The following is an 8,465-nucleotide window of genomic DNA, read 5'->3' as shown; positions in this document are numbered from 1 at the left end:
AGTTGCTTGTACTTTTCACACTTTTACACTTAATGCCCGTTGCACACTAGTGCACTCCAAACAACACAAATTTTCAAAAATACATTCTGAATACGTTTTCAGGACGGAGGGACGTCATCATAATATTCTTAGAACGTCCTTTGAAAGTGTGAATTGTCTGAAAATAGCTAATATCCCATAAGTTTATTCACATTAATTGAATTTTTTACACTTTCACACTTAGTGCACATTAATTCTTTAGAGGTTCTAAAAATGGCGTCATATTTTCCATTTGTGTTACGAGTGTAAATGCAATTTTGATACACTTTTTACTCTTGCTTGGGATCAAGTGTAAAAAGTGTATCAAAATTGCAATTTCATCTTCAGATGCTGTACGGATCATTTCATTGGCTATGGGGTATCTGAAGGTGAACTTAAGACGGTCTTAAATATAAGATCTGACTATGAATACCGGCCCTACAGTATAAGTATAAGAATGCTTGGTCCATGTATATGCGTCATTGGATCTTATATTTAAGATCATCTTAAGTACTGTCTTAAGATATCATGAACCAATCACAAAGTCGTATTCGCATCTTAAGACATTATTTAAGATGGCCTTGAAATAAGATTCGACTATGGTCTATTCATATAGTCGAATCTTATTTCAAGACCGTCTTAAGTAATGTCTTAAGATGCGAATATGGCTCTGTGATTGGTTCATGACATCTTAAGACAGTACTTAAGATGATCTTAAATATAAGATCGGACTATGAATACCGGCCTATGAATATCGGCCTATGTATATGCATCATTGGCAGAAATTAAAGTTATGTTGCCTAGGGGTTTTTTGTTGGTACCAACATTTTCCAAATCTAGTTTTCGGGAAAATGTTGCGTAACCTTATAAACTCTATTTTGTTATTTAACTGGGGAATGACGTTGAGACAGAGGACGTAATAGATCTGTTCCTTTTTGCTGCACTGCTGAACTGGTGCAATAAGTTAAAGCGAGACACATATATGTTTTCTCACTTTAACTTATTGCACTAATGCAGTAGTGTAGCGAAAAAGAAGAGGCCTAATGTTACCTGGAGCTATATATTGAAAGTGTGTAAAAGAAAGAACTTCATGGCTAGTGACATTCTCGTTAAGAAGTTACAAAATAGGTCTATAATAGGCATATATATAATACTACCTTTGACTATATTGGCTCCTGCACATAGAACGCGGCAACGCGCGGTGGAAGTTCGCGCAACAGCTAATCAATATGTTGTTTTTCCTTGAAAGCTACAAGATTATTACGGAAAGCAGCATATTGATTGGCTGTCGTACGAACTTCCGCCGCGCGGCAAGTGTTACCGCGTCCTGTGGGCAGGAACCATATAAGTATGGACTGTCAGTTACTCCCACTTTTCTTATTCTCACAATGCTTCGCTATGTAATCAACATCACGCGTGCCCCCGAAATAAATGTCAAAAAATCGAAACATGAAGTCAGATTTCGATGGTAAAACAGGAAGGAAGAGAGAGATGGAATATGACATACGCCGTGCTGTTTTATCACGTTTGATAAAGTGCAAAACCACTTGCAGTATAAATAAAATATGTATATATAAACTTAACACACATAGTGAAATAAAAACAACAATAAGTGTATAAATATATATATATATATATATATATATATATATATATATATATATATATATATATGTGTGTGTGTATGTGTTATTAAATATACATAAATATTGTATAATTAATAGATTCAATAATACATATATATGTATTATTGAATTTAATTATATAATATTTGTGTAATTATAATTATATAATATTATTGCCCGCTAAAAATTACGACTTTCGTTAACTTGGATCTAAAAAATCTGTTTGTTTAGACATTGTAATGCATTTACTTTCATTAAATAATTTTACTTGAAAATATAATGTTATTATTAATTTAATTAATATATATTTGTGGTTCTCTAATATGTCCAATTCTTTGATATGTATGTAAAAGTTAATTCCATTCCATTCCAATGGCTCCGGGCTAGGCCCATTGCCAACTGCAGATGTAAAAATTAACGAATATCAAACATTGAACTGGTAAAAGTATAGGCTTGCTACTATACGTGAGTTCACAATATGTCATCGAAATACTGGGATTCGCCACTTAGCCCTTGGAGGCGCTCTTCATGTTGATTACTGCGTGAGGATGCCAACTGGCAGTCCATACTTATATAGTCAAAGAATAAGTTAGGCAACAGTTTCCCGAAAAGTAGAGGGGATAATGTTGGTACCAAGAGAAATCACTACCCGATATAATTTAAAGATCTGTTTTTTGTAACTGCACTGCTGAACTAATACAAAAGGTTAGAGTGAGAAAACGTATACTTGCCTCATTTCAATTTATTACACCAATTTAGCAGTGCAGTTACAAAGAACAGAATCTTTAAATTATATTGTGTAGAGATTTTCTTTGGTACCAACATTATCCCTTCCACTTTTCGGGAAACTGTCGCCTAACCCAAAGAATACTACTATCTGGCGCATATAGTAATTTTTGCTATAAGAGAGAGTGAAAGAAGACTGAAAAATAGAAAATGGACGGTAATTGGCTCACTAGAAAAGAGTGTTCTATGATCGCAATGCGCAAGCGTGGCGACAAAATGTAACATATATACATGTAAACATAGCGACGTCTTTCCAACGTCGATCGACAAGTCATTTCTCACTGGAAATGTATTAAAGAAACTGAGTAATTGATAATAAATAAGAAAAATAAATATGGAAAGTGTCTATAATGTTGTGTGTGTATGAGGTTAGTTTCGATAAGACGTCAGATCTAATTGTATTGGCTTAAACCATAATGGAAGGGTAAACGTTACGCATGCGCTTTGCACAGATAGAACACTGATATTGATACAGAAAGACAGACGAGCATTATCTGCACCGTAGTGTTGCGGTACCGCTAAAAGTTTTACGCGACATATATTAGTATTACATATATGACAGTAGGCCTAGCCATCTCACTAGCCATTATTTCATGTGTCGTTGCGCATCTTTTCTACCATATATTATATCTGCGGAATGACAACGTAATGATAACGACATTGTCATTAATGAGCCTTCTAGAATATTCTGATGATTGATTATTGTTAAATTAAGGGAAATAGAAAACATTTTTTGTATAAAAGTTTAATGGTAAATTAAGCTGTAAATTGACATAAATTTAAATAAAAAAATACCTATAAAAAATTTTTTATAATAAAAAAAGGTATTTTTTTAATTTATGCTTATGTCAATTTATAGTACTTAACCATTAAACTTTTATTCGAACAATTTTTTTCTATCTCCTTTAATTTAAGAGTAATACACGAAAAAGTGGAAACATCCTTTTTACTTTAAGAGTATAAATCATATCTTTAAATAGTAATAGGGTACAAATAGAATATACCGTTATTATGTATTGATTTAATCTACATACTCACAAAAGTGTATCAAAATCAAAGAGTTCGGGTTTCACAGTGTTCCTTGTTAGTTGTCACAACTATAGGTTTGTTCGAGTTGCTTGTACTTTTCACACTTTTACACCTAATGCTCGTTGCACACTAGTGCACCTCAAACAACACAAATTTTCCAAAATACATTCTGAAGACATTTTCAGGACGGAGGGACGTCATCAGAATATTCTTAGGACGTTCTTTGAAGGTGTGAATTGTCTGAAAATAGCTAATATCCAATAAGTTTATTCGTATTAATTGAACTTTTTACACTTTCACACTTAGTGCATATTAATTCTTTATAGGTTCTAAAAATGATGTCATGTTTTCCGTTCGTGTTACGAGTGTAAATGCAATTCTGATACACTTTTCACTCTTGCTTGGAATCAAGTGTAAAAAGTGTATTAGAATTGTATTTACACTCGTAAAACGAACGGAAATCATGACGTCATTTTTAGAACCTCTAAAGAATTAATATGCACTAAGTGTGAAAGTGTAAAAAGTTTAATTAATGCGAATAAACTTATTAGATATTAGCTATTTTCAGACAACTCATCTTCAAAGGACGCCCTAAAAATATTCTGATGACATCCCTCCGTCCTAAAAGCATCTTCAGAATGTATTTTGGAAAATTTGTGTTGTATGAGGTGCACTAGTGTGCAACGAGCATTAGATGTAAAAGTGTGAATAGTACAAGTAACTCGAACCAACCTTATATGTGTCTATGGTTTATAACTGTCTTATAACTGTCTTATTGTAGAAGGCCTATAAAAGTTACAGAATCGCATCACAAGACATTGATTTGTCCAAACCACCTCAGTTTATCTTAATTCACAGGATTTTTGCTTCTGATAAAGAAAATAAAGACCTTCTCAAGAAAATTTATAGCTCTGGCAAATATGGTAGTTTTATTCCTTTTTAATTTTAAGTAAGAATAACAACAGTTTTATTTTAGCAATAATTTATATTTCTACTGTATGTAATAGGTTTTCATTATTGTTGAATTATTTTTCATATGTCTATAAATAAAATATAATTTTTGTATATATATATATATATATATATATATATATATATATATATATATATATATATATACACAAATAATTTTCAGGAAATCTAATCACTTTAACATTTATAAAAATTAATCTTTGTGAACTGTTATGTTTGCTTAATAAAACTGTTGTGTGCAAAGATTTTCAACAAGTTTGTTTACACAATAGCACAAAAAAAATGTTCACTAGTGACACGCAAAACTGAGACAAAGTTTGTTAGGCCTATCCAAAGTTTGGATAGGTTTTCGTGATGAAAGCATAATTATGATCCAATTTTCCAACCTTTCGGTAAGTTAATTAAGAGTTAAATCATATATCTATTTTTGTCCAATTTGAAGGACAAATAAAGACATGATTTAACTAGTAGTTAACGTATAAGTTGGAAAAATCGGTCCTGCCTTGCTTCAACATGAGTAATGATAAATAACAGTACAAATAACAGTATAAATAATAGAGTAACAATATATGCTTTCAATATAGAACTTCAGGTAGCATATGTACTGTTTAAAAAAAGTTCTCGCAATATTTTAAAAACGATTATGAAACACTGCATATAAAACGTATGTGAAATCAACATGTGCTACTAGAGAAATGTTAGAAAATTGTCCAAAACGAATTTTGAGTGATGTCGTACTATGACGCAATAACTTATAATCTGTTGAGATCGCGCGAAATGTTTAAGGCGAATACTGAGTTTTGAACGAGAATATTGCGTGACGCATAACATAACAACGTGTGATAGTAAAAAAAATAAATTTCATGATATGAAAAGGAAAAAAAGCATCCTTTTGTTACGAAAAAGTGAATGTCGATCATGACTCATTCAAGATGGCTATAGATTCATTGTAGAACACACGCGAGTTAAGATACCCGAAACACGAGCACCTTTCGAGACAAAGGAAATGTTACTCACCCCATGATTAATAAGTTCTTCGGCACACTTGCGTGTGCAAGCTCTTCAGTGAACTAGATATTCATCTTGACCGTATTTTGGGGCGAAGAGAGAATTCTGACGTCTTCCTTACAAGCTTCATGGATAACGAATGAACGTCTAGCGTAACTTCGATTGGTAGAGATCACGTGATATATCCTACTATCCATATTTTTGACATTTCTCCAGTGAATTTTTCTCCAATTTTTTATCGACAATTTTTAAACTATTCTAATACAAATTTAATGATTAGAGAAAAGTCCGACCTATTGCTGAAAAAGCAAAAAAGTTCGTCCTTGAAAGTCCTCGGTAAGCAAAGCATTCTGATATGTTGTTCTATACACCCAAATCAAACAATGAATTGGGGAACGTCAATCATGAATCTTTTCCCTTAACGTAAACTCGTAATAATGTGAACATTTCTATATGCTTTTACATTCGAAAATTTTCACTTTTCACGAATTCACGCTAGAGGAAAAGATTCATGATTGACCAATTGAAGATTGAAATCAAACCAATCGAATAACTAAATTTTAGTGGAATGTCTCGTTTGCACACCACTAAGAATGCGTTCCCACTTAGCGCGTCACGCGTCGCGTCGTCCTTCGCGGACCAATCAAATCGTCCCATTTTATTCGTCGTAAAGTTAAGCAATAAAATGGGACAATTTGATTGGTCCGCGACGGACGCCGCGCTCGTGACGCGTTAAGTGGGAACGCATCCAAGGTTAAATTCCCACTGAGCGCGTCACGCGTCGCGTCGTCTGCCTGCGTCACGAGTTAACCAATCAAATTCTCTAATTGGGATGACGCGCGCGCGACGTACGACGCATTTGTTTCAATGGAATGACTTGATTGGTTAACTCATGAAGCAGGCAAATGACGCGCGCGTAAAGCGCTCAGTGGAAATTCAGCCTAATGGCTCCTGCACACAGAACGCGGTAATCCTTGCCGCGCGGCAGAAATTCGCGTGGCAGCCAATCAATATGTTGGTTTCTGTAATAACCTTCTAGCTCTTATGGCTCCTGCACACAGGACGCAGTAATGCTTGTCGCGTGGCGGAAGTCCGCGCGACAGCCAATCAATATGTTGTTTTTCTGTACGAGCTAGAAGGTTATTACGGAAAGCAGCATATTGATTAGCTGTCGCACGAACTTCCGCCGCGCGGCAAGCATTACCGCGTCCTGTGTGCAGGGGCCATGACATATAAAGGGACATCTACATTGAAAGTAAATAGCAAGAAGTAGGAAGTAAGAGTAAGAAATTGACCAACCACAGTCGAATGTGAGAAGAATAATCAACTATGATTGGTCAATTTCTTATTCTTCTTACTTCTTACTTCCAATGTAGACGTCCCTTAACTTGTCACAACTCTATACCTCTGTACACTCTCCCGTCCGACAATGATATTAACCTTGAGAAATGAATTTATGGATCCTAGGAATTTTTGGACGTTGTCAACGCTGTCCTCTCTTTTTTTATAGATTTTGTCCGCTTACCAGGAATCGGAGAAACTGAGGTTAGGCGACAGTTTTCCGAAAAATGGAGGGGATAATATTGGAGGGGATTATCTCTACACGATAATTTAAAGATCTGTTCTTTGTAACTGCGCACTGCTGAACTAATGCAAAAGGTTAGAATGAGAAAACGTATACTTGCCTCACTTCAATTTATTGCACCAGTTCAGCAGTGCAGTTACAAAAAACAGATCTTTAAATTATATCGTGTAGAGATTTCTCTTGGTACCAACATTATCCCCTCTACTTTTCGGAAAACTGTCGCCTAACCGAAACTGATAGTGGGTGCTTACTTTAAATCGAGTACGAGTTAATTCCATTAGGGTCGAAAAATGTAATAGGCACAACCATCTAGTATCTTCATGGTTCGAGACAACTCAGTACTGCTTTCCGATGCTCGAGTAGAGTTAGTTAGAGTTAGCTAGAATAGCATAGCGGATAATGTGAGCAATATATTCAATTAATACGATACGTGTTTCTAATCAATATTGCACTATTTCAATATAACGTTGTTTATATACATCGCCGAAATCAAAATAATTCAACATAAAATTACTAATTGGTACGCGTATTAAACGTTCGGTATAAACATACTATATGAGATTAAACTTATTAATAACTAACATTTTTCGAAAATCAACTACCTGATGCTCACGTTATCCGCTATGCTACTCTAGCTAACTCTAACTAACTCTACTCGAGCATCGGAAAGCAGTACTGAGTTGTCTTGAACCATGAAGATACTAGATGGTTGTGCCTGTTACATTTTTCGATCCTAGTGGAACTAACTCGTACTCGAATTAACGTAAACACCCACTATCACTGTACAATGGGTGCTTTCCAATTGCAATATCCCTAGACACTTTCATGCACACGGCGACACAAGTTACATTCCAATTGTAATCGTCGACACAACATTACATATCCGTACTCAGTTCGAGGGCTACTAGTCACCTGTGTAAACTAGTGTTTTCTAGTGAAAATTAAAGTTAATAAGCGTAGCGGCTTGAAAAGAGATTGGCATTTGCAAATTGAAGTGGATAATAATTTTTTATTATTTAGATTTTATTATTTATTATTAAAAAATACCAAAATATAAGCATAGTTGAAAAATAATCCTAATTTTATCCGACATACATACACATTAGTACACTTTGTTCTAATTGAATCATGCACAACGTTACACTTTTTGCATTTTTGTGTACATATGTATCAAGATGTGTTAAGCAATTGGAAAGCACCCAATGTCAGGATACAGAGGCTGCGTTCCGAAATTTACTGCCAGTACTAAAAATGTATAGTTCATGTCACGTTTACTGTAGAATTTCAGTACTGGCAGTGAATTTTGAAACGCAGCCAGTGTTCTCAACATGAGATTATTGAGGTAACCTTCAAATCCTATACTTTTCCTTTCAAATCCATTCTTATTTTCTTAAAAAACATCAATCAGAGCGTATAGTTCGAAAACAAAAAAGTTCTATCAT

General features: G+C 34.4%; 1 protein-coding gene across 1 annotated transcript in view; it reads right to left on the bottom strand.

Moving 5' to 3' along the window:
* Positions 1 to 5,602, bottom strand: part of LOC116851850 (activating transcription factor of chaperone) — a 36,755-nt gene extending 31,153 nt beyond the window's left edge. The window contains exon 1 of the mRNA XM_032831690.1: positions 5,448 to 5,602. The gene's annotated coding sequence lies outside the window, so the exon portion shown is untranslated. The remainder of the gene's footprint in view (positions 1 to 5,447) is intronic.
* Positions 5,603 to 8,465: the final 2,863 nt, after the last annotated feature.

Source organism: Odontomachus brunneus, unplaced genomic scaffold (genome assembly GCF_010583005.1).
Source record: "Odontomachus brunneus isolate Ranch 3 - 2012 unplaced genomic scaffold, Obru_v1 Obru_scaffold_006, whole genome shotgun sequence".
In the NCBI taxonomy this organism is placed as follows: Eukaryota; Metazoa; Arthropoda; class Insecta; order Hymenoptera; family Formicidae; genus Odontomachus; species Odontomachus brunneus.
This window is presented reverse-complemented; position numbering and strand designations above follow the sequence as displayed.